The sequence below is a fragment of the Carassius carassius genome, chromosome 8 (genome assembly GCF_963082965.1).
Source record: "Carassius carassius chromosome 8, fCarCar2.1, whole genome shotgun sequence".
Lineage (NCBI taxonomy): Eukaryota > Metazoa > Chordata > Actinopteri > Cypriniformes > Cyprinidae > Carassius > Carassius carassius.
This window is the reverse complement of record NC_081762.1, coordinates 32032212-32056922: the sequence shown is the minus strand read 5'-3', so window position 1 is coordinate 32056922 and position 24711 is coordinate 32032212. Positions and strand designations below refer to the sequence as shown.

Sequence of the window (24711 nt, the reverse complement as noted above, 5' to 3'; positions counted from 1 at the left end):
GACTGAAGCGGCCCACTGATCTGGATACAGAATAAGGGATTTCTTTAAAAGACTCTTTTATTCATATAAGATTTTCTCCAACTTTTCAGATGGAGGCATGAGAAAGAGATTGCCTTGATTGGGCTTGTGGTTATTGGTGGACCGAGGGGACTTTTGTGAGTTTTACTCCTCCCTTTTGGAGTGGGGGGGGGGGGGGGGGGGGCTGACGAAACGCATGTGGGCAGGCGTTGTCACCCTTCATGACCCTTGGCGAGCGTAGTGGTTTACCAGAGGCAGCGCACAGGCCCGAGGGGTCGTAGACACAGCTGGAGTTTCTCTTCATTGTCGCATAAATCTTTCACCTTTTACTAAAGATTTCCGTGGAGGGGAACTTTTGCGAGTGACCTGTATTTTTGGGTGCTCTGCTCACAGCAGAGCTACATCGAAATGTCAAGAGCAGAATCAATTTGGCCGTCCGCCAACACGCTGCAGGAGGGCGTGCCACTGGTCATCGTCTGTATTTGCACTCTCTGCGTTTGCGCTGTCAGCACTTAGTGTTTATTTAGCTAGCATGGGAAGGCAGCACTTTCTTGTACGTGACGGGATGCAAATTCCGGAAGGCTCTCTTTAGTGACGGGTCCAAACAAAGATCTCATCAGCTCCTCTAGCCCTATCGGCGAATCGTGCACTTCGAGCCTTCTTAGCGACGGCGCAAGTGGCTGACTGCTGACTGCTGACTGCTGACTGCGTTGGTGGTATAGTGGTGAGCATAGCTGCCTTCCAAGCAGTTGACCTGGGTTCGATTCCCGGCCAACGCATGTCCTTTGGCTCGGGCTGATGTCGAAGCAGAACTCCTTCTGTGACCTGTGGCTCCTCCCAAAACTTTTGGATGGATCATTCGGAAGCCGAAAAGAGCTAGCTCTCCCCGTCGGGGAATCGAACCCCGGTCTTCCGCGTGACAGGCGGAGATACTGTCCACTATACTAAAGAGGAGCTGCGCATGCTGCCGTTTCTCCCCCAACCGACGCTACTGCACCGACATAACTGAACAATGCATGGCTTTTTCTGACGCTGACACAGCCCTAGCACCGTCAAATTCCGGATGGACCCATCATTAGCTAAAGTCGCATAACATTTGGAACACTACCCGTTGCAGGGGTCATTGTTTGGACTTTTTTTAATTGCGCTTTAAACAAAAAGGATTGTGTCAATGCAACTGAACAACATTAATTAGGAACACAGTGCGTCAATAAAGCAAAATGACAGTTAAAGGCATTTCGTCATTGAAATCGATGATGTCATCATTCAGCTAAGTTCAGTTTAAATAGTATCTGTGCAATAATTTGCAATCAAGTCAACGATATCGCTGTACATGAAGTGTCCCCAGCTATGCCTGCCAGAAGCGACAGAGGCAAGGAACCAAAACTCGATCGGTGAAAAAATGGAGAAAAAACCCGTTGAGAAACCAGGCTCAGTCGGGGAGAAAGTTCTCCTCTGGTCAGAAGAAACCAGCAAATCAGCTCCAGGCTGCAGAAAAGTCAGACTGTGCAGAAGAATCATCTGTTTCCTGTGGTCTTGTCCTGGTGGTCGTCTAAGACAAGGTCTTTACAGGGGATCTGTATCTGGGGCTCATCTAGTTGTCCCGGTCTCCGCTGTGTTTCAGGGCCATAGAGGTCCTTTCTAGGTGTTGATCCACCATCTTGTCTGGATACTGACTGGATCCGGGTGACTGAAGCGGCCCACTGATCTGGATACAGAATGGATCTGGTGGCTACGGTGACCTCGGAATAAGGGAATCAATAGCAGAATCAATTTGGCCGTCTGCCAACACGCTGCAGGAGGGCGTGCCACTGGTCATCGTCTGTATTTGCACTCTCTGCGTTTGCGCTGTCAGCACTTAGTGTTTATTTAGCTGGCATGGGAAGGCAGCACTTTCTTGTACGTGACGGGATGCAAACTCTGGAAGGCTCTCTTTAGTGACGGGTCCAAACAAAGATCACATCAGCTCCTCTAGCCCTATCGGCGACTCGTGCAGTTCGAGCCTTCTTAACGACGGCGCAAGTGGCTGACTGGTGACTGCGTTGGTGGTATAGTGGTGAGCATAGCTGCCTTCCAAGCAGTTGACCCGGGTTCGATTCCTGGCCAACGCATGTCCTTTGGCTCAGGCTGATGTCGAAGCAGAACTCCTTCTGTGACCTGTGGCTCCTCTCAAAACTTTTGGATGGATCGTTCGGAAGCCGAAAAGAGCTAGCTCTCCCCATCGGGGAATCGAACCCCGGTCTTCCGCGTGACAGGCGGAGATACTGTCCACTATACTACGAGGAGCTGCGCATTTTGCTGTTTCTCCCCCAGCCGACGCTACTGCACCGACATAACTGAACAATGCATGGCTTTTTCTGACGCTGACACAGCCCTAGCACCGTCAAATTCCGGATGGACCCATCATTAGCTAAAGTCGCATAACATTTGGAACACTACCCGTTGCAGGGGTCATTGTTTGGACTTTTTTAAATTGCGCTTTAAACAAAAAGGATTGTGTCAATGCAACTGAACAACATTAATTAGGAACAAAGTGCGTCAATAAAACAAAATGACAGTTAAAGGCATTTCGTCATTGAAATCGATGATGTCATCATTCAGCTAAGTTCAGTTTAAATAGTATCTGTGCAATAATTTGCAATCAAGTCAACGATATCGCTGTACATGAAGTGTCCCCAGCTATGCCTGCCAGAGGCGACAGAGGCAAGGAACCAAAACTCGATCGGGTGGCTACGGTGACTTCGGAATAAGGGATTTCTTTAAAAGACTCTTTTATTCATATAAGATTTTCTCCAACTTTTCAGATGGAGGCATGAGAAAGAGATTGCCTTGATTGGGCTTGTGGTTATTGGTGGACCGAGGGGACTTTTGTGAGTTTTACTCCTCCCTTTTGGAGTGGGGGGGGGGGGGGTGCTGACGAAACGCATGTGGGCAGGCGTCGTCACCCTTGATGACCCTTGGCGAGCGTAGTGGTTTACCAGAGGCAGCGCACAGGCCCGAGGGGTCGTAGACACAGCTCGAGTTTCTCTTCATTGTCGCATAAATCTTTCGCCTTTTACTAAAGATTTCCGTGGAGGGGTACTTTTGCGAGTGACCTGTATTTTTGTGTGCTCTGTTCACACCAGAGCTAAGTCGAAATGTCAAGAGCAGAATCAATTTGGCCGTCCGCCAACACGCTGCAGGAGGGCGTGCCACTGGTCATCGTCTGTATTTGCACTCTCTGCGTTTGCGCTGTCAGCACTTAGTGTTTATTTAGCTGGCATGGGAAGGCAGCACTTTCTTGTACGTGACGGGATGCAAATTCTGGAAGGCTCTCTTTAGTGACGGGTCCAAACAAAGATCTCATCAGCTCCTCTAGCCCTATCGGCGACTCGTGCACTTCGAGCCTTCTTAGCGACGGCGCAAGTGGCTGACTGCTGACTGCGTTGGTGGTATAGTGGTGAGCATAGCTGCCTTCCAAGCAGTTGACCCGGGTTCGATTCCTGGCCAACGCATGTCCTTTGGCTCGGGCTGATGTCGAAGCAGAACTCCTTCTGTGACCTGTGGCTCCTCCCAAAACTTTTGGATGGATCATTCGGAAGCCGAAAAGAGCTAGCTCTCCCCGTCGGGGAATCGAACCCCGGTCTTCCGCGTGACAGGCTGAGATACTGTCCACTATACTAAAGAGGAGCTGCGCATGCTGCCGTTTCTCCCCCAACCGACGCTACTGCACCGACATAACTAAACAATGCATGGCTTTTTCTGACGCTGACACAGCCCTAGCACCGTCAAATTCCGGATGGACCCATCATTAGCTAAAGTCGCATAACATTTGGAACACTACCCGTTGCAGGGGTCATTGTTTGGACTTTTTTTAATTGCGCTTTAAACAAAAAGGATTGTGTCAATGCAACTGAACAACATTAATTAGGAACACAGTGCGTCAATAAAGCAAAATGACAGTTAAAGGCATTTCGTCATTGAAATCGATGATGTCATCATTCAGCTAAGTTCAGTTTAAATAGTATCTGTGCAATAATTTGCAATCAAGTCAACGATATCGCTGTACATGAAGTGTCCCCAGCTATGCCTGCCAGAGGCGACAGAGGCAAGGAACCAAAACTCGATCGGTGAAAAAATGGAGAAAAAACCCGGTGAGAAACCAGGCTCAGTCGGGGAGACAGTTCTCCTCTGGTCAGAAGAAACCAGCAAATCAGCTCCAGGCTGCAGAAAAGTCAGACTGTGCAGAAGAATCATCTGTTTCCTGTGGTCTTGTCCTGGTGGTCGTCTAAGACAAGGTCTTTACAGGGGATCTGTATCTGGGGCTCATCTAGTTGTCCCGGTCTCCGCTGTGTTTCAGGGCCATAGAGGTCCTTTCTAGGTGTTGATCCACCATCTTGTCTGGATACTGACTGGATCCGGGTGACTGAAGCGGCCCACTGATCTGGATACAGAATGGATCTGGTGGCTACGGTGACCTCGGAATAAGGGATTTCTTTAAAAGACTCTTTTATTCATATAAGATTTTCTCCAACTTTTCAGATGGAGGCATGAGAAAGAGATTGCCTTGATTGGGCTTGTGGTTATTGGTGGAACGAGGACAGAGCTACATCAAAATGCAATCGCAGAATCAATTTGGCCGTCCGCCAACACGCTGCAGGAGGGCGTGCCACTGGTCATCGTCTGTATTTGCACTCTCTGCGTTTGCGCTGTCAGCACTTAGTGTTTATTTAGCTGGCATGGGAAGGCAGCACTTTCTTGTACGTGACGGGATGCAATCTCTGGAAGGCTCTCTTTAGAGAAGGGTCCAAACAAAGATCTCATCAGCTCCTCTAGCCCTATCGGCGACTCGGGCACTTCGAGCCTTCTTAACGACGGCGCAAGTAGCTGACTGGTGACTGCGTTGGTGGTATAGTGGTGAGCATAGCTGCCTTCCAAGCAGTTGACCCAGGTTCGATTCCCGGCCAACGCATGTCCTTTGGCTCGGGCTGTTGTCGAAGCAGAACTCCTTCTGTGACCTGTGGCTCCTCCCAAAACTTTTGGATGGATCGTTCGGAAGCCGAAAAGAGCTAGCTCTCCCCGTCGGGGAATCGAACCCCGGTCTTCCGCGCGGGAGCCGAAAATAGTTAAGCTTAACTTCTCTTAACTTTTCCCATTCATTCTCTATGGTAGTGCTTAACACTACGGATGCAATATATTTGTGGCCACACGTAGATTTCCTGGCGCTGTTTCGATTCTTCCGTGGCGGGGAATTCAAACAGCAGATACTCATCTGTCAATCATTCGCTCTGAAGGAGAGGAGACGCGTTTTACGATCGGAGATTTCTTCACGAAATTGTTTTGTTTGAACAACATACGCTGCCAAACTCCCAACAAGCAGGTAAAGTGAATCCTGTGTTTCTTTTAAAAAAACTAAACCAAAAAAAAAACTTACAATTAATTACTTATTATATTATCATATAATCATACTTATGTGATTAATTATAGCATCTGTTTTGAATGTTATGTGATTTTCAAGACTTTAGTGCAAATATATAAATATATATATATAAAATTGTCAACATTTACTGTGTGGTACAACTTAAAATAACTATTTCCTATGTTAAATTAACTTTATTCCTGTGATGCAAAGCTGAATTCTTCAGCATCATTTATACTCTTCAGTGTGTCATATGATCCAGAAATCATTATTTATATGATTATTTGCTCACAAAACATTTCTTATTGTAATCAATGTTGATATTATCATTGTCACTACAATGATGAAAGCACATTATTTTCGGAAGGTTGACGTGATGCTGAAGACTGGAGTAATAATTCAGAAAATTCAGCTTTTCATAACAGGAATAAATTACAATGATTAGAAAATATATTCAAATATAAAAAAATAAAAAAAAAATTGTAAAAATAAAGACACACACACACACACACATACATACATACATATATATATATATATATATAATGAATTATAAAATACATTTGATATATTTAATTTGAATCTATATTTTAGGAATGTTAAGATGATGCATGCTGTGTCAAGACCCATCCACCCGTCTCACTCCACCATAACATCACACCAGACACTGAAGGGAAGGGTTTCTTCCGGATGCAGGTAAATAAATAATTCATACAGGCACTTATGTGTGTAAACTGTCTGTCTCATATGTGCACACAACACCAAGACATTATATTTTAATAAAGTAATGCTGTTAATCTTCTGTAGAACACCACACCATCTGCCATAACTGCGTCCCTCGTTCAGCTCACACTGGACCCCTCAGAACAGCTGGTCTTCGTGTTGGACCATAGATGGACAGATCTGTTGAGAACTGCCTCTCTTGAACATCTCTTGGCAACGCAACATAGGAGCAAGGATCTTCTTAAACAGGTCGAAGGCTTGTTTTATTTTCTGTGTCTTCCACAAATTGTATTATTATTAATATTATTGTAGCTGTTGTTGTTTAATCTACAATTTTAAATTATTTAATTGATTTCCATTTGTTAAATAAAACATCAGAAGTATTGGCCTTGTTTACACTGTACTTTAGTGTGTTAATTAATTGTATTGACTTGCTTTATTTTATCTTGCTCAGTTTTGTAAACACTAAATGTTAGTAACGGCTATTATTAAACTCCGTAAATAAATATTTTATTTAAAATACTCTTACCAGTCAAATGTTTTTCAGCAGTAAGATTTTTAATGTTTTTTGAGAATTTCTTCTGCTCACCAAGCCTGCCTTTATTTTATCCAAAGTACAGCAAAAACTGTAGCATTTTAAATATTCTTACTATTTTAAATCAGCTGCTTTCTATTTCAATTCAATTCAATTCAAGTTTATTTGTATAGCGCTTTTTACAATACAAATTGTTACAAAGCAACTTTACAGAAAATTATGTTTCTACAATATTTAGTAGTAGCTAGTAGTTTGTGCACATATGACAGGATTTGTAGAAAAATTCATACAAGACGTAGTCAGCCAGACGATGAACATTATTAATTTTATTAATAATTAATAATTATTATATGATGCAGTCACACTTGTAGCAATATTTGTTAGTTCTGTTTGTTGATTCAAGGTTAGGATCATCTGGGGTCCTCTGAGGGTCAGCATCATCTCTTCTCAGGTGTTCTGGATCCAGACTGGAGCTTGTGTAAATCCTAGTTACCACGGGATGAAGATCCCAGCAGAAACAGAGGCACATATAGAGACATCATTAGCATAGCTGCTGATCCAACAGAGTAAAGTTAATTAGTTTAACCCAAGCTAAAGAATAAGAATGCGTATTTGATCAGATGCAACTACACTCACAATTTAGGAGATACATTATTCGAATGCTTGGCGAAAGAGATGCGTTTATAATCTAGATTTAAACAGAGAGAGTGTGTCTGAACCCCGAACATTATCAGGAAGGCTATATATTTGAATATATACTGTAATTTATTTCTGTGATGCACAGCTGTATTTTCAGCATCATTCATCCAGTCTTCAGTGTCACACGATCTTCAGAAATCAGAATAATATGATGATTTACTGCTCAAGAAAAATGTATTATTATTATTATTACTGTTGTTGTTATGTTATGTTGAAAACAGCCGAGTACAATCTTTTCAGTTTCTTACATGAATAGAAAGTTCAGAAGAACAGCATTTATCTGAAATATATATATATTTTTTTTTTTTTACATTTTCATCATCAACATTTTTCATCTTTATCATCACTTTTAATCAATTTAAATCATCCTTGCTAAAAAAAAAAAAAAGGCATTAATTTCTGTCATTTCTTTCCCCCCAAAAGAATGGTACAATCTATATTGTTAAGAAAGCTTTTTATTTCAAATAAATGCAGATCTTTGGATCTTTCTATTTAAAGAATCCCTGGGGGGGGTTTAAAATATTGATAATAATAATATTTTTTCTTGATCAGTAAATCATCATATTATTCTGATCATTTTACTATATGTTCAAATAGAAAGCAGTTATTTTAACTAGTAAAAATATTTCAACAATATTATTGCTTTTACTGTATTTTGGACCAAATAAAGGCAGGCTTGGTGAGAATTAAAAATCTTACTGTTCAAAAACATTTAAGTGGTAGTGTAATATATTTTTTTTCTGTGTTCTCCACAACTTTAGATTTTATTATTGTTGTTGTTGTTGAATCTATACATTTAAATATTTTCATGTATTTCAATTTGTTAATTAAAATACTATAAGTATGTGGCCTTGTTTGAACTGTATTGAACTGTGTGTTAAGTTTTATTGATTAAAAAATGTATACATTTTGTTGATTTTCTTTTAAATTGATATTACATTTTATTTACTTGCTCAGATATGTAAACACTGAATGTTAATAACTGTTACCATTAAACATACATAATTATTTAATATAAAACATATTTGTATTGTTTTTTCTGTTCTCCACATCTTTATTTTTATTATATCTGTTGCTGTTGTTTAATAACCTATGATTATTTTATGTATATTTATTTAATCATTATATATTTTTGTTATTTTTTCTTTTAATTTTTATAAGTATATTACTTTACTATAAATAAAATGAAAAACTTACTTTTTTGTGAGTTTTAGTTATATTTCATATATATGGGTTTTCTGTACAGTTATACACATATAAATAGACGTATCTTTATAAATAAAGGCCTGAAACATTATCAAAGTGTTCTTTTTAATTATTCACATTTTTCTATATTAAAAATAACTATTCCCTATTATAATGTATATGTTTCTTAAGATCTTTGCACATTTTGTACACCATACAAAAGAACAATTATTACAAGATTTATTTTTATCTTTGTTCACAAAGTTCATCTATTATATGTTAATCGTACTTAAAGTGTACCTAGATGAAAAAACGAATACAAACTCATTTTATGGTATTTGTGGCCGAGACGGGATTCGAACCTCTAATTCTGTGTATTTTTTTCGTCCCGCCTCCCTGGAATTTCCTTCGTTGCTATTGGCTAGTTAGCGCTCTACACCTATCCGTGACTGGCCTCCGCGTGACAGGCGGAGATACTGTCCACTATACTAACGAGGAGCTGCGCATGTTGCTGTTTCTCCCCCAACCGACGCTACTGCACCGACATAACTGAACAATGCATGGCTTTTTCTGACGCTGACACAGCCCTAGCACCGTCAAATTCCGGATGGACCCATCATTAGCTAAAGTCGCATAACATTTGGAACACTACCCGTTGCAGGGGTCATTGTTTGGACTTTTTTTAATTGCGCTTTAAACAAAAAGGATTGTGTCAATGCAACTGAACAACATTAGTTAGGAACACAATGCGTCAATAAAGCAAAATGACAGTTAAAGGCATTTCGTCATTGAAATCGGTGATGTCATCATTCAGCTAAGTTCAGTTTAAATAGTATCTGTGCAATAATTTGCAATCAAGTCAACGATATCGCTGTACATGAAGTGTCCCCAGCTATGCCTGCCAGAGGCGACAGAGGCAAGGAACCAAAACTCGTTCCTAAAAGTTAAATAATATTAAAAAATATATAAAAAAGGGTTTTATATGTCACATATGTACAATATATGTACTACACATAAGGTGCTCTGAAGTAACTTGTATACTACATTTAATAGAGTTGTGTAACTAAATTAAAAATGATTGTCACTTATTCCTGTATTACTAGTGACTTGTTAGTCAAGACAGCTTTGTCAATGCTAATGACATTAAAAAATAATTGTAATGTAGAGTGTGACATTTATTAATGCGGCATTACTTTAAAGTGATGGAAGCAGTTACAGTGCTTATATTTTCTACAGAAAAATAATAATCCATATGCATGTAATACCTGGAATAAAACGGTTCAGGTGGAGGTGGAACGACTCCAAGGAGGTAGAGCCACGAGCACACCTGTAGCAGCACAGCTCCACGCTGCCTTTCTTCAATGTCCCTGTCTTCATGTACAGCGGAAAGTCCTCTGGGTCTTGTATACACTGGACGTGCTTGCGCTGTTCCTTCCATATCTGCTGGATCCGTTTGTGGTCCAGCAGAGGAACTCCCAGGGTGTCCTTCCCATCCGCACTGTCAAACTGATCAATCAGTGACCCAATCAATCTGGCGGTCTCCTCCACCCCCCTGGTCCTCCTCCGGCAGTGCAGTGCCAACTCCCTCCGGGTAATGCGAGCACTGACCGCCTTTTCTGAGATGTGGCCAGTCTTCTTTGCCGCCAGGTCACTCTCTTTTGCAGAGCGAAGAGCAGCCACATCCTCTGGATCCCACTGAAAGATGCACGTGGACAGACGTGCCATGAAGATCCCGTAGAGTGGATGAGCCTCTGTTGTGACACCTGCAGCAAATCGCCGCATGAAGTGCCAGATGTCGAGGCGCACTACAAGCTCATCCCACTCCGAAAACATGATCTTCACCCGCGATTGGCCATACTGACTGCAGCGGTCACTTTTGGGGCTGCCTCTCCTGCCTCTCGGTAGCGTTTCATCAGACCAGCTGCCATGGAGTCCAGTCCATGTCCCTCGGCAGCTGTCAGCACAGAGACAAGGACCTGGCCGTGTTCATTTCCGACATTTGTGCACCAGGCAGCTGTTCCTGAAGCAGCACCGGCAAGTTTCTTTGTAACCTATTGGGAAAAATAAAAGATGTGCTCTTTATGTATGCACATCACACACATATCCATATCTGGCAAATTTCTGGATATAAACAGGGCTTTGATACCTTTTTTGTCGAATCCATCTTGAGAACACAGCCAAAGACAGATGTTAATTTGGCCTTGACCTCGTGCAGTCGCCCCAGAACATCCCTGGCATACACGGCTAACAGCCACTTAGGTTTAGGCAGGGCAGGTAAAAGTGGAGGATCAGCAAACACAGGAGGCTGCACAAGGGAGGACCTTGTGAATGGTTCGCAGGCAGTCAGGTACTGCAAGACACGCTGTGTCCATGCCTCACTGTGCTGTTCCATCAGCTTCCTGTAAAGCTGAGTCACACTGTTGCCCAGTGTCCTCTCCCTCATCATCCCCAGCACCCGGTTGTCACATGAGTATCTAAGGAAACAACAGTATAATCATGCAAATGCTTTAGTTGGTAAAAAATAACCCATATAAAAGCACCTAATAATGAATGATTGTCATTATGAATTACCTCTATGTCAGCAAAGCTGGAAACTGACTGCGGTGGCCCATATCCAGCTGTCCTAGGATGTCCTCAGACCAGGCAGGATATTTCTTTTTGCAGCGTTTGCACTCCAGATACTCAGTGGCAAGGTCATACCACCCGTCGATGTCCAAGACCTTACGCACGGTACGGTAAATTCCTGCCGCTGTTAGTCTGTGCTTACCACAGTCTGGGCGAACACAGACAAGAGGAAATAACCACATCTTCAGCGGCATCCATAAGAAAAGGGGCCGACAGAAGAAGAGGTCAGGTGAGGCAGGGGGCTGAGTGTTTATTAAAGGGGGCTGAGGAGGATACCACCAAAGTTTCAGCTGGGACACTAGTTCTGACTTGCCGGTTCGTGGGTTGGCCTTAAATAGTGTGTTCCGGATCCACTCATGCTGGAAAGGTGGAAGTTGATCTTTCCAGTGACTTGGAAGCTCAGCTGGTGGCTGGTGATGTGAAGGAGCTGGTGCCTTGGCAGTTTCCACTGATGGAGATGGACCAGCACAGTCCTCTGAGTGAATAGTAAAAAAAAAAACAATAAGGATGACTGTTGCATTTGATAGTAATATGCCATAAATGCAGCGCAGAAACAGCCTGCAAAGCACAATTTTTGGACAAGTATTCATAATTATTATGTTATATTTAGGAACGAGAGTGAAGAAAGTGGTACTAGTGTTAAGGAAGCAAAGAACACAGCATACACTATATTAATTTAAGGAGAATGGAATCAGTGCAGCTCTCTGAGAATGAGGATCAGATGGAATGGAGGAAGGAAAATGTGGTGTGATGAATTAAGTGTAAAGCAACGAAGCCCACGGACATGAAGCATACACACAGATAGAGTAAGGAAAAACTGTTCCTCTAATCATTAGAACAATGAATCTCCACCATCCTGTCTGCTCAGGGAGAGCTGAAGAGTGTGTGAGAAGAGCAAGCGGTGTGAAAAAGTTATCTGGTGATTATCTAACAACGGGTAAGTTCGGAAACGCAAATAAATACACTGACACCTTGGAACATCCTTACGGTTTTGAAGAAGTGCACTCAAAGAAAGCATCCCGCTTGAGGCATGATATGATATAATTCTGTATTGTAAACAAAACATATTTTAAAATGTTGATTATTTTCCCCGAAGAAATAACGCTTCTCAGTGTGTTTTCACAAAACATTCTTGTAATATGTGCATTTGTGTCATATGCCACACCTGTATTTAGCTGTGCTTCACATTGTGATGCAGCAAATACCAGCTCCTCATCGTCATCTTCAGCAGTGGGAACGGACTTGCCTGGAGCACAAATGTTAAAACTATCATTGTGAACAGTACACAGAGACAAACATATGTAAGATGGTGCTTACTTACCAGTAGCGAAAAGCTGCATGGGGGGCAAATGTTTGGCTGGGGGTTCTGCTGCTGGAGGAGGTAAAGTGGACTGCAATAATGGATCTGGAAACGGCAAGTTGACAAGTTTGCCATAATGATAAATTAATATATGTAGAAATGCTGTAGGTAAAATTCTATATTCACACTCCTACTCACAGGCTTTAACTGGTGACGTGAGTTTTTTTGCCAGCTGTGAAGGCGACAAATTTTTGCCACGTGCCAACAGCGCTTTCACAGTTGCGGTCTTCTGTACACCAGTTTGGATAGCTGCAGGTGGAGGTGCAGTGGTTGCAGAAGCACTGGAGGTTGCAGCGTGAGGTGCAGGCTGACGTACGCTGGTGCCCACAGCAGAAGCCCGTCTTTTCAGGACATATGTCTTGAAAATGGCCATGTTGGTTTTGGGCCTGGCATCTGCCTTAACGAGGTACCTGATGAGTGCTTGAGCCTCCTTGCTCTGGTCCTCATAAACATCTTTCATGGACCGGCCCTGGAAGTCACCAAACTCCACCATCAAGCAGCCCTGGTCTCCAGTTGCCCGGGCTTCTGCCTGCATTTCCTGCTTCCTCTGATACTTCTCCACTTCTTCTGCCATCTCTCTAATTTGAGAAGAGTACTGTAGGAACAGTTGTTTATTTTCTGACAGGGGTGTTGTCTGTGCCGTCTCATTGGAAATGCTGAGCACCAAATACACGGCATACCCCAGAGAGTTTTCCAGGAGCCATCTAAATCTCTGGCCCTGGTACTTCCCAAAATGAAGTTTTCAGTGAGCCAGTACTAAAAACTGGTCACTGGGGTCTCCACCGTTTGTGCTGACAAAAGTACTAGCCTCTGACAGCACCTCCTCCTTAGGTTTGGCCCTTCCAGACTCCACATTTTCAGACGCCTCGCCTCCGCCGAAGGTGCCATGAGGAGTCGGCTTGATGTTGCCGATTGCCGTTGAAAAGAGGGATATGCATACATTTTCTGAAATGAAAATCAGAAAAAGACTACTACCTTTTGCAATCTAAAAGACACCTGTATGTTAAGTGTGTAACAATAATTTAACAAGCTACGCATAAACTATATTACTGTGGTAATAAACATGGCCATGACATAAACTGTCCTGAAGATGAGTTTTCTACAAAGGACAGGAATCCCTGACATATAAAATATGTAACGTCAATATGAAGTCTGAAATTTCCTTTTATTTTCAATGCTGTCATCTTAAACCATGATTACACACACACCAGGCTACAAAATATTACATTAAATATATCATACTTCAAATGTTGTCATCTTATCCCAGGGTTACACCAGGTGCTTTTACCTCTTAAAATCTCAGCCATTTTTCTGTGTTTTTAACTTTCTGGTCTACCTAAATTAAAATGAGCACTATTCCCACATACTTTGGCCCATATGGATACATTTGGCCTTTTTTTGTTTGTTTTTAGTTAAGACTCTCAATGTTTTTTTTATAAAAAAAAGTCATTATTATTACATTATTTTAGAAAATATCAATTATTTCTTGGTAAATGCAGTTTTCCATATCTCCACAACAATTTGGTAACGATTTTTACAATTAAAATGTGTGTGTGTTATTATGTGTTAATACCAAATATAAATGTAAATAGTTTAATCATTATTTTCATTCATAGGGCCCAGAAACCATGATTTCTTAGACAAAAAACACATCATTGTTGACAGTAGCATAGTTTAATTAGCTGACGGTCGATAAATGTAACTTATCTGATCATTTATCATGTGAAAAGTTACAGGTTCACAGGTACTGAAGAAAGCATGAACTGTACACGCTAGCTAGCTATTCTGACACGATTCATTTTCCAAAAATACACACTGTATATGAACAAATAATGACCAGTTTTCAATGAATAAAGTAATAGCCTTAACTTTAACAAAGATGACAACAACGGCGATTGGTCAAAAGGAGGCCACAGGAGAGAAACGCGATTGATCAAAAGTAAGCCACGGAAGAGAAACGCTGACGGTCGATAAATGTAACTTATCTGATCATTTATCATGTGAAAAGTTACAGGTTCACAGGTACTGAAGAAAGCATGAACTGTACACGCTAGCTAGCTATTCTGACACGATTCATTTTCCAAAAATACACACTGTATATGAACAAATAATGACCAGTTTTCAATGAATAAAGTAATAGCCTTAACTTTAACAAAGATGACAACAACGGCGATTGGTCAAAAGGAGGCCACAGGAGAGAAACGCGATTGATCAAAAGTAAGCCACGGAAGAGAAACGCGATTGTTCAAAAGTAAGCCACAGGCGAAACGCGATTGGTCAAAAGTAAGCCACAGGCGGAACGCGATTGGTCAAAAGTAAGCCACAGGCGAAACGCGATTGGCTCATGTGGGCTTACTTTGGGCTTACTTTGGCTCAGTCGGTGGGAAGCAGTGGGCGCAAGCGACAGGTAGCAGGATCGATGCCTGCATTCTCCAAGTTGGCTCCTGCCCTTTTACTCACACATCCCTAGATCAGTGGTTTTCAATCCTGTCCTGGAGGCATCCCTGCCCTGCACATTTCGCATTTCCCCTCATCTAACACACCTGTTTCAAATCATCAGCTCATTAGTAGAGACTGCAAGACCTGATTTGGGTGTGTCTAATAAGGGAGACAATAAAAATGTGCAGGGCAGGGGTGCCTCCAGGACAGGTTTGAGAACCACTGCCCTAAAGAGACAGACTGAGCATCGATGCAATGCGGCCACACTCTCTACGTTAGTTAATTTTTTTGAACTAAAAGGTGCCGAAAAGTATTTCAGACATTGTCCTGTGCAAACTGGTGGCAAAATAGGTCCCACCGAGATTTAAACTCAGATCACTGGATTCAGAGTCCAGAGTACTAACCATTACACCATGGAACCTTGACTGGTGCAGCTGTTGCTCACAGGGCCACAAACACTGGCACCATCGCCAAACTAGTGCTGTTTTATCTTTTCCTGCGGCAAGAAAGCACACAGGCTCCACCGAGATTTGAACTCAGATCGCTGGATTCAAAGCCCAGAGTGCTGACCATTACACCATGGAACCGAAACTGCTTAGTTGGAGGCCAACTTGGAAACAGATAGCTCTCTGGCTGTGAGGAAGCAGTTATACAGAGAGGTTGGAACCCAGTGATTTTTGGTCAATGGCCCGCCTCAAAAAAGGGAAAAGTGTGGGAGATGTTGCCGAATCCCAGGATCAAACCAGGGACCTTTAAATCTTCAGTCTAACGCTCTCCCAACTGAGCTATTTCGGCTACAACAAAGCTCTGCTTAGCAAGCAGGGATTTCAGTGAGATCACCCTACTCTTTGTCGGAGCTGAAGAGCACAGCAGAGATGAGCCCCCAGACAATAAAAAACAGCTGGCCAGTACAGGGATCGAACCCGCGACCTTGGCGTTATTAGCACCACGCTCTAACCAGCTGAGCTAACCGGCCTGGCTTAGCCATCCGTGTCTGCCTGATTAGCAAAAACCTGCGATAATGTTTGTGAATGCAATGAGACAATAAAGCTTCACGTTTTAACCTGAACAAGGGCTCGTCCGGGATTTGAACCCGGGACCTCTCGCACCCAAAGCGAGAATCATACCCCTAGACCAATGAGCCTTCTTCTTCTGGTGAAATAACCAAAATCCAACATTTTTTCTATGAATATTTTTACATTATTATGGGATATTCGGGGGATCCCTAGAGGGCGAGGGGCCTAACGTATGCGACCAACCAAGAGTTCCTGGGTGGTCCGGTTCCTGAGTTATAACGGTTCAAATTCCAAATTTTGGGGGGCCATAACTTGGACCCCCGGGGTCATAGGGACTTGGGGCTGGTGTCGTCGCATAGAGGGCCCCCTGGTCTGACTTTGTCCCGATTTCGGTGCAGCTTGGCCCCGTTTTGGCGGAGTTACAACTTGGCAAAATGTGTGACATTTTGGTTAACATTCACCACGTGGTTAAATTAACCAAAATCCAACATTTTTTCTATGCATATTTCTTCAGTATAATGGGATAAAATTTACAAAAATTGATTCCTCTGAGTGCCCTGCGTACAGTAGAGGTGTTTTCTTTAATAATATGGCACACATTTGAAATAAATAAAGTTAAATACAGTTGCTATTTAATGAACAGTGAGACACGCACCACTTGTGGTGCACAAGTGTGCCAAAATTCTAAGCTCGTTTTTATGCAAATTCTTCAGTATTTTGGGATAAAACTTGCAAAAATGGATTCCTCTGAATGCCCTTTGTACAGTACAAGTGTTTTCTCTAGGCCTCATCATAATTTTCTTCCGACTTCCACCCCCCTCGAGCTGCCTTCTCTAGCCGGGGAGGGTGCACCCTGGCCGGCATGGATGAGTAGGTGCGAGGGGGGTGGATGGTACTATTATTTTGCTAATATCTCCGCGAAGCGGTGGACCCCGGGGCTGAAATTCGGGGATCCCTAGAGGGTCGAGGGGCCTACCGTATGCGACCACCCTCGAGTTCCTGGGTGGTCCGGTTCCTTAGTTATAACGGATATAATTCCACATTTTGGGGGGCCGTAACTCGGACCCCCGGGGTCATAGGGACATGGGCCTGTGTCGTCGGATAGAGGGCCCACTGGTCTGACTTTGTCCCGATTTTGGTGCAGTTTGGCCCCGTTTTGGCGGAGTTACAGCTTGGCAAAATGTGTGACATTTTGGTTAACATTCACCTCATGTGGTGAAATTAACCAAAATCCATTTTTTCTATGCATATTTCTACAGTATTATGGCATAAAATTTACAAAAATGGATTCCCCTTAGTGCCCTGAGTACAGTACAAGTGTTTTCTCTAGGCCTCATTCTAAAATTTTTCTTCCGACTTCCACCCCCCTCGAGCTGCCTTCTCTAGCCGGTTTCAAATTATCAGCTCATTAGTAGAGACTGCAAGACCTGATTTGGGTGTGTCTAATAAGGGAGACAATAAAAATGTGCAGGGCAGGGGTGCCTCCAGGACAGGTTTGAAAACCACTGCCCTAAATAGACAGACTGAGCATCGATGCAATGCGGCCACACTCTCTACGTTAGTTAATTTTTTTGGACTAAAAGCTGCCGAAAAGTATTTCAGACATTGTCCTGCGCAAACTGGTTGCAAAATAGGCAGGGCACCAGAAACATCTGAGACACAACAGGGGCAGTGGGTGTGTCAGGAACCAATGGGTGTGGTGCTGTCGGGCTGGGACAAATTGGCCTTAACTGGGTGGACGTGGCTGAACGCTGAGGGTGTACGGCTGATGGCCAGATTGAAGTTGCTGTGGCAGATGTACAGGTAGCTGAGGGCCCAATCTTTCTAAACTTGGTCTTTGCTGTCCAGCTGTGTCTGGTGGCATCTGGTAGGTATGCAACTGGTGGCTATATTGTGGAGGCACAACAGGCTGTACTCGTGCTGGAGGCAAAGCATCCAAAGCCACTGGACGTGCCTCTGGAAGGTCCAGCCCTTGCAACAGCAATGAGACCTCCTGACCTTTTAAACGGTAATTGTGTCACGTCGTAAGAGTCCTATGATTTACCTCAACTAGCTGAAGGGTTGTGTCACTCATCACCGTTCCATTGCTCAAGATTAGCTGCCGAATTCTTCTGTAATCACGAAGAATGAGATCCCATCTAGACAGAGATTCTGTCCGCTGTTTCTTGGGGCTTCGGTGGATGTTACATAACCTTATGAAAATCATTTCAACAAGGCAAAAGCAATTAGGCCACTGTGCTGGAGAGCCGCTAGAACCCAAAACACACCTTTTTGTGCTTTCGACACCAGGAGTGAAGACAGCTTTCTTTTTCGGGGACCTAAAACGTCCTGTAAGTAGCCTGTCTTGATGACGAGCAGCATACACTACCCTGTCTTTATCAAATTTGTCCAGGTTCTGCCAAAAACCCACAATGGTCGCAACTTGTTGGTTGGTAAGTGTGAGGATTGTCTGTGTGCGCAGCTCCACCAGACACTCCACCAACGCATCCACCCGGTCCATTCCAGGAATGCAGTGCTCGTCAACAGCCTGGAAATATATAACTGTTGGTTAGGTATTTACATGCTGTTAAGTAAGTTTACTGCTTAATGGCAAATAACTAAATGAGTCACAATTCGTATAGAAAAGGACATTTTACCATTGCTGAGGGTGTATCTAAAGGAGCCTGGACACTGAGCAGTGGTGGAGTCTGGACACTGGGCACTGGTGCAGCTACACTGGGCACTGGTGCAGCTGAAGGAGCCCGGACTCTGAGCAGTGGTGGAGCCAGGACACTGGGCACTGGTGCAGCTGAAGGAGCCCGGACTCTGAGCAGTGGTGGAGCCTGGACACTGGGCACTGGTGCAGCTGAAGAAGCCCGGACTCTGAGCAGTGGTGGAGCCTGGACACTGGGCACTGGTGCAGCTGAAGGAGCCCGGACTCTGAGCAGTGGTGGAGCCAGGACACTGGGCACTGGTGCAGCTGAAGGAGCCCGGACTCTGGGCAGTGGTGGAGCCTGGACACTGGCCACTGGTGCAGCTACACTGGGCACTGGTGCAGCTGAAGGAGCCTGGACACTGGGCACTGGTGGAGTCTGGACACTGGGCACTGGTGCAGCTGAAGGAGCCTGGACACTGGGCACTGGTGGAGTCTGGACACTGGGCACTGGTGCAGCTACACTGGGCACTGGTGCAGCTGAAGGAGCCCGCACTCTGGGCAGTGGTGAAGCCTGGACATTGGGCACTGGTGCAGCTGAAGGAGCCTGGACACTGGGCACTGGTGCAGCTACACTGGGCACTGGTGCAGCTGAAGGAGCCTGGACAATGGGCACTGGTGCCGCTACACTGGGCACTTGTGCAGCTGAAGGAGCCTGGACACTGGGCCATTGTGGAGCCTGGACACTGGGCACTGGTGCAGCTACACTTGGCACTGGTGCAGCTGAAGGAGCCTGGACACTGGGCACTGGTGCAGCTGAAGGAGCCTGGACACTGGGCCATGGTGGAGTCTGGACACTGGGCACTGGTGCAGCTGAAGGAGCCTGGACACTGGGCACTGGTGGAGTCTGGACACTGGGCACAGGTGCAGCTACATTGGGCACTGGTGCAGCTGAAGGAGCCTGGACACTGGGAACTGGTGCAGCTGGTAGAACTGGTGGACCTGAAAGGACTAAGTCATCTGATGCCACAAGATTTGCCACTGTGGCTTCCTCTCCAAAGAAATCAATGAAACCCTCATCCCTTTCCACTTGCTCCTCCACATCTATCTCCTCCAGCAAATGAGAGGTCCTCTCAGAGGTAGGGCACATGTCCTCCAGGGGCTGACTATTCTGCCTCAACAAGTACTGTACTCCAATGAGCTCTCCTGAGGAAATATTTGTAACAGAAAACGTTTTTAATGGAAATTATGCAGAAAGGTTTATTCAGAAATGCAGTAAATATTTTGTTGTCCACTTCTGTATGAACAATATATATCTAATTCAGAGGGCATCATAAAAAGACAGGATTACTCTATATTCTACTATGTATTTTATTTTCTCCCCTGAAACTTAGAACACAGAATAATGTACAAATATTCTGGTAGTATAATTTTTCTCTGATATGTCAAAATTACATTATTACTGTCCAAAAGCAATTGTAATTTTAACAAAAACATGCTACATCATGAGCTGCATTTATCAAAATATTTTTACCTGTGTATACTGCAGGTCGAGTGAAGCTTGGGACCAATTTCCTGCCATACAACTTATTGTAGTTCTCATTGACAGAGTAAACCAGCTCCCCTGTGTAAGAGCGCAGAGTTACATTACATTTACATTACATTTAATCATTTAGCAGACGCTTTCATCCAAAGCGACTTACAAATGAGAACAATAGAAGCAGTCAGGTCAACAAGAGAACAACAACAGTTGAACCTTCATCTGCAACAGCAGCTTCAGCCCGGTCCTGATTCCAGCGTAATAAACCTTCCAGGAGATAAATCTGGAAGTTCAGGCTGTTTGCGCTGTTCCCTAGAAAAAGAAATAGAAAGCCAAATATTGCTTTGAGAAAATGCAAAACAGAAAATTTAATCTGCAAATATCTTGATAAACATGAATTAGTGGCAAAATGTGGTATATTCTGACATGACAAACCTGGAATAAATCTGCTTAGGTGGCAGTGAAATGATTCCAGGGATGTGGAGCCTCTGGCACAACGATAGGTTTTTAGAACCACCCCACCCTTGTTTGTAGTTCCAGTTTCAGTATAGAGCGGCACATTTGGAGGATCTTGGATACAGGTGACGTGCCGCCTCTGGACATTCCAGATGTGCTGCATTCTCACACTGTCAAGTAGTGGAACACCAAGAGCATCATTCCCCTTGCCACCCATGAGCTCTCTGATGAGCATATCAAGGAGGCGGATAGTGGTTTCTTCTCCTCGTGTTCTCCTCAAAAAGCTCAGCTTTAGTTAAATGATGGTCCAGTTCTGCCTCCGTCAGTGTAGGCCAGCCCTGTTGGATGAGTTGCTCCCTTTTGGCCCGTCTCAGCAGAGTGAGATCCCCTGCATCCCACTCAAAAATACAGGATGACAGCCTAGCCATAAAAGTAGGGTACCACTGGTGGGCATCAGTGGTGCACCCTACTGCCAGACGTCGCATAAAATGCCAAATGTCTAGGCGGACGATGACATCGGGCCAGCCGCTGAACCGCCTCTTCAATTTAGTCTCTCCCACTGTCTTGCAACAATCACAGTCCACATAAATGACAGTGGGAGGATCAACACCAGCACTCCGGTATCGCTCCATGAGCCCTGCAGCCATGTGGTCTAACCCAGCCCCTTCATTCGCAGTCAGGACACTCATCAGCACCTGACCTATCTCATTGCCCACTGAGGTAAGCCACTGTGCTGTGCCTTTCGCAGGCCCGCTCAACTTCTTGGTGATCTGAAAGAAACAATAAGCATAGCAAATAATACAACAGGCATCCAAATCAGTTACACTGAAAAAAATAAAGCTCTCTCGGTCTAAAAATACATTATAGATAAGGGTACAGTCAAGTAAGCAGCTTATCTGACCTTCTTAGTTGAATCCATTTTTAAAATTGATCCATACGTGGATGTTATGCTGGCCTTTATGTGATCGAGCCTGTTGAGAATGTCCTGACTGTATACAGTGAGGAGCCATTTGTAGCTGGGTACTGAAGCAAGTGGTGGTGGCTCCTGGAAGTGCACCGGATGCAGGCCACGATTATCAAAAAAGGCCACACACTCTGATGTGTACCGAAGCGCATGTTTCAACCACTCCTCACTGTGGTTCTCTCTCGGCTGGCCGATGATCCTCACTGGGCCATTCCCCATGCCCCTCTCACGCAGCAAGCGAAGAACCCGAATGTCACAGGCATACCTTGGAAAAAAGTATTCATTTAAGTATCTTATTGTAAGGTATCTAATTATTGTAGGAAATATTTATCAAAAAAGGTAGCACATAAGTGAAAATGACTGCAAAATAATTACTTGCGTGTGAGGATGACCCTGAATTCAGATCGATGGGCCAGGTCCAACTGCTGCAGCACAGCATGACTCCAGGACAGGTAGCTGGTTCTACACCTGGTGCAGATCAGGGTCTCTGTCACCAGGTTGCAGTATCTGTCAATGTCTAACACCTGTCGTACCCTCCTGTGCAGTCCACCACCACACAGCTGTTGCGTGGCACAGGCAGGGTTAGTACACTGGAGCCGCACCTTCCACAGCTTATATGGCATCCAGAGCAAGAGACGCTGTGAAAAAAATCAGGTGTTGGAGCTTGGTGGTACAACAGGGCTGGTGGAGGGGGGTGATACCACAACTGTAGGTTTTCACGCAGCTCCAGCTTTCCCTTTGCACCAACCCTAAAAAGTGCTTCCGACACCCACTTCTTGTCTTGCTGTGGCATTGTCTGTGGCCACAGAAGGGGGAGATCTTCTGGCTGAGATGAGACCTGCTGATATTATCAAAAACACTCGTTTAAATAAAAGCTAAGAGAGCATTAAATGATGAAGACATCTATATATTTTGAATGAACAAAAGAAGGAACATGAACTAACGTGGAAGCAATCAAAGTCCTCGAGACAGTGTGAAAGGCTAACGAATGCAAGTTGGCCTCTTAATTGACCTAAAAATGGGGCTGTATCTAACATGTAGAGGGATGTTAGGGAGGACAGCTGAAACGGTCAGATGTCACTTAGACCAGCGGGTCTCAATTCCAGTCCTCGCGCCCCCTGCTCTTCACATTTTGTAAGTTTCTTGTATAGCTTCAGACATTTGTTCCATTCGAACGTAAGTGCCCTGAGAACTGGACATCACATGAAATCCCTCCGTGATTCAAGTTCAAAGCGTATGTATATGTTCAATTCATAGTGAGTAATACAGTGGTGTATCGAGGTATACAGAGGTAAATGATGTCACACTTCTCCATGGTAGGTAGCCTCCAAGGTAGCCTACATAATACAAGAATCCATACACATGCATACTTGCGTAACAAGACCGAGAAGGTCCTTAAACACAAAAGCTTAATCTCTTTGTAAATTCGACAACATAATCTCGGCCAGTGCAAAGGAGCAAGCCCAGAGGAGGGACAGCCTCTTTGCATCAAACCCGTCATTCCCAGCTATGCTCATCATTCTTGAAAGGCCAGGGGAATTAGCTCAAATGGTAGAGCGCTCGCTTAGCATGCGAGAGGTAGCGGGATCGATGCCTGCATTCTCCAAGTTGGCTCCTGCCCTTTTACTCACACATCCCTAGTGGTTTTCAATCCTGTCCTGGAGGCATCCCTGCCCTGCACATTTCGCATTTCCCCTCATCTAACACACCTGTTTCAAATCATCAGCTCATTAGTAGAGACTGCAAGACCTGATTTGGGTGTGTCTAATAAGGGAGACATACAAAATGTTCAGGGCAGGGGTGCCTCCAAGAAAGGTTTGAAAACCATTGCCCTAAAGAGACCGACTGAGCGTTGACGCAATGCTGCCACACTCCCACGTTAGCTTTTTTTGGGCTCACAACTGCCAATAAGTATTTCAGACATGGTCCTGTGCAAATTGGTTGCAAAACAGTGCCATATTACGCACAGTTCCCTAAAACAGTGGTTTTCAAACCTGTCCTGGAGGCACCCCTGCCCTTCACATTTTGAATGTTTCCCTCATCTAACACACCTGTTTCAAATCATCAGCTCATTAGAAGAGACCGCGAGACCTTATTTGGGTGTGTCTAATAAGGGAGACAATAAAAATGTGCAGGGCAGGGGTGCCTCCAGGACAGGTTTGAGAACCACTGCCCTAAAGAGACAGACTGAGCATCGATGCAATGCGGCCACACTCTCTACGTTAGTTAATTTTTTTGGACTAAAAGCTGCCGAAAAGTATTTCAGACATTGTCCTGCAGAAACTGGTTGCAAAATAGGTCCCACCGAGATTTGAACTCGGATCACTGGATTCAGAGTCCAGAGTGCTAACCATTACACCATGGAACCTTAACTGGTGCAGCTGTTGCTCACAGGGCTACAAACACTGGCACCATCGCCAAACTAGTGCTGTTTTATCTTTTCCTGCGGCAAGAAAGCACACAGGCTCCACCGAGATTCGAACTCAGATCGCTGGATTCAAAGCCCAGAGTGCCATTACACCATGGAACCGAAACTGCTTGGTTGGAGGCCAACTTGGAAACAGATAGCTCTCTGGCTGTGGGGAAGCAGTTATACAGAGAGGTTGGAACCCAGTGATTTTTGGTCAATGGCCCGCCTCAAAAAAGGGAAAAGTGTGGGAGATGTTGCCGAAACCCGGGATCGAACCAGGGACCTTTAGATCTTCAGTCTAACGTTCTCTCAACTGAGGTATTTTGGCTACAACAAACCTCTGCTTAGCAAGCAGTGATTTCAGTGAGATCACCCTACTCTTTGTCGTAGCTGAAGAGCAGAGCAGAGATGAGCCCCCAGACAATAAAAACAGCTGGCCAGTACGGGGATCAAACCCGCGACCTTGGCGTTATTAGCACCACGCTCTAACCAGCTGAGCTAACTTAGCCGTCCGTGTCTGCCTGATTGGAAAAAACCTGCCATAATGTTTGTGAATGCAATGAGACAATAAAGCTTCACGTTTTAACCTAAACAAGGGCTCGTCCGGGATTTGAACCCGGGACCTCTCGCACCCAAAGCAAGAATCATACCCCTAGGGCAATCAAAGTCCTCGAGACAGTGTGAAAGGCTAACGAATGCAAGCTGGGCCTG

At 44.3% G+C, this 24711-nt stretch overlaps 8 non-coding genes across 8 annotated transcripts; 3 read left to right on the top strand and 5 right to left on the bottom strand.

The window, feature by feature from the left end:
• Positions 1 to 303: 303 nt before the first annotated feature.
• On the top strand, positions 304 to 418 carry LOC132146088 (U5 spliceosomal RNA). The gene has a single exon (XR_009434836.1). It is a non-coding gene; the product is annotated as a U5 spliceosomal RNA (small nuclear RNA).
• A 307-nt stretch (positions 419 to 725) lies between these two features.
• trnag-ucc (transfer RNA glycine (anticodon UCC)) lies at positions 726 to 797 on the top strand. The gene has a single exon. It is a non-coding gene; the product is annotated as a tRNA-Gly (tRNA).
• A 2235-nt stretch (positions 798 to 3032) lies between these two features.
• On the top strand, positions 3033 to 3147 carry LOC132145948 (U5 spliceosomal RNA). The gene has a single exon (XR_009434707.1). It is a non-coding gene; the product is annotated as a U5 spliceosomal RNA (small nuclear RNA).
• A 12350-nt stretch (positions 3148 to 15497) lies between these two features.
• On the bottom strand, positions 15498 to 15569 carry trnaq-uug (transfer RNA glutamine (anticodon UUG)). Its single transcript has one exon. It is a non-coding gene; the product is annotated as a tRNA-Gln (tRNA).
• A 315-nt stretch (positions 15570 to 15884) lies between these two features.
• On the bottom strand, positions 15885 to 15958 carry trnai-aau (transfer RNA isoleucine (anticodon AAU)). Its single transcript has one exon. It is a non-coding gene; the product is annotated as a tRNA-Ile (tRNA).
• Positions 15959 to 16054: 96 nt separating this feature from the next.
• Positions 16055 to 16126, bottom strand: trnap-ugg (transfer RNA proline (anticodon UGG)). Its single transcript has one exon. It is a non-coding gene; the product is annotated as a tRNA-Pro (tRNA).
• A 7760-nt stretch (positions 16127 to 23886) lies between these two features.
• trnaq-cug (transfer RNA glutamine (anticodon CUG)) lies at positions 23887 to 23958 on the bottom strand. The gene has a single exon. It is a non-coding gene; the product is annotated as a tRNA-Gln (tRNA).
• A 476-nt stretch (positions 23959 to 24434) lies between these two features.
• On the bottom strand, positions 24435 to 24509 carry trnai-aau (transfer RNA isoleucine (anticodon AAU)). The gene has a single exon. It is a non-coding gene; the product is annotated as a tRNA-Ile (tRNA).
• Between the last annotated feature and the right edge of the window lie 202 nt (positions 24510 to 24711).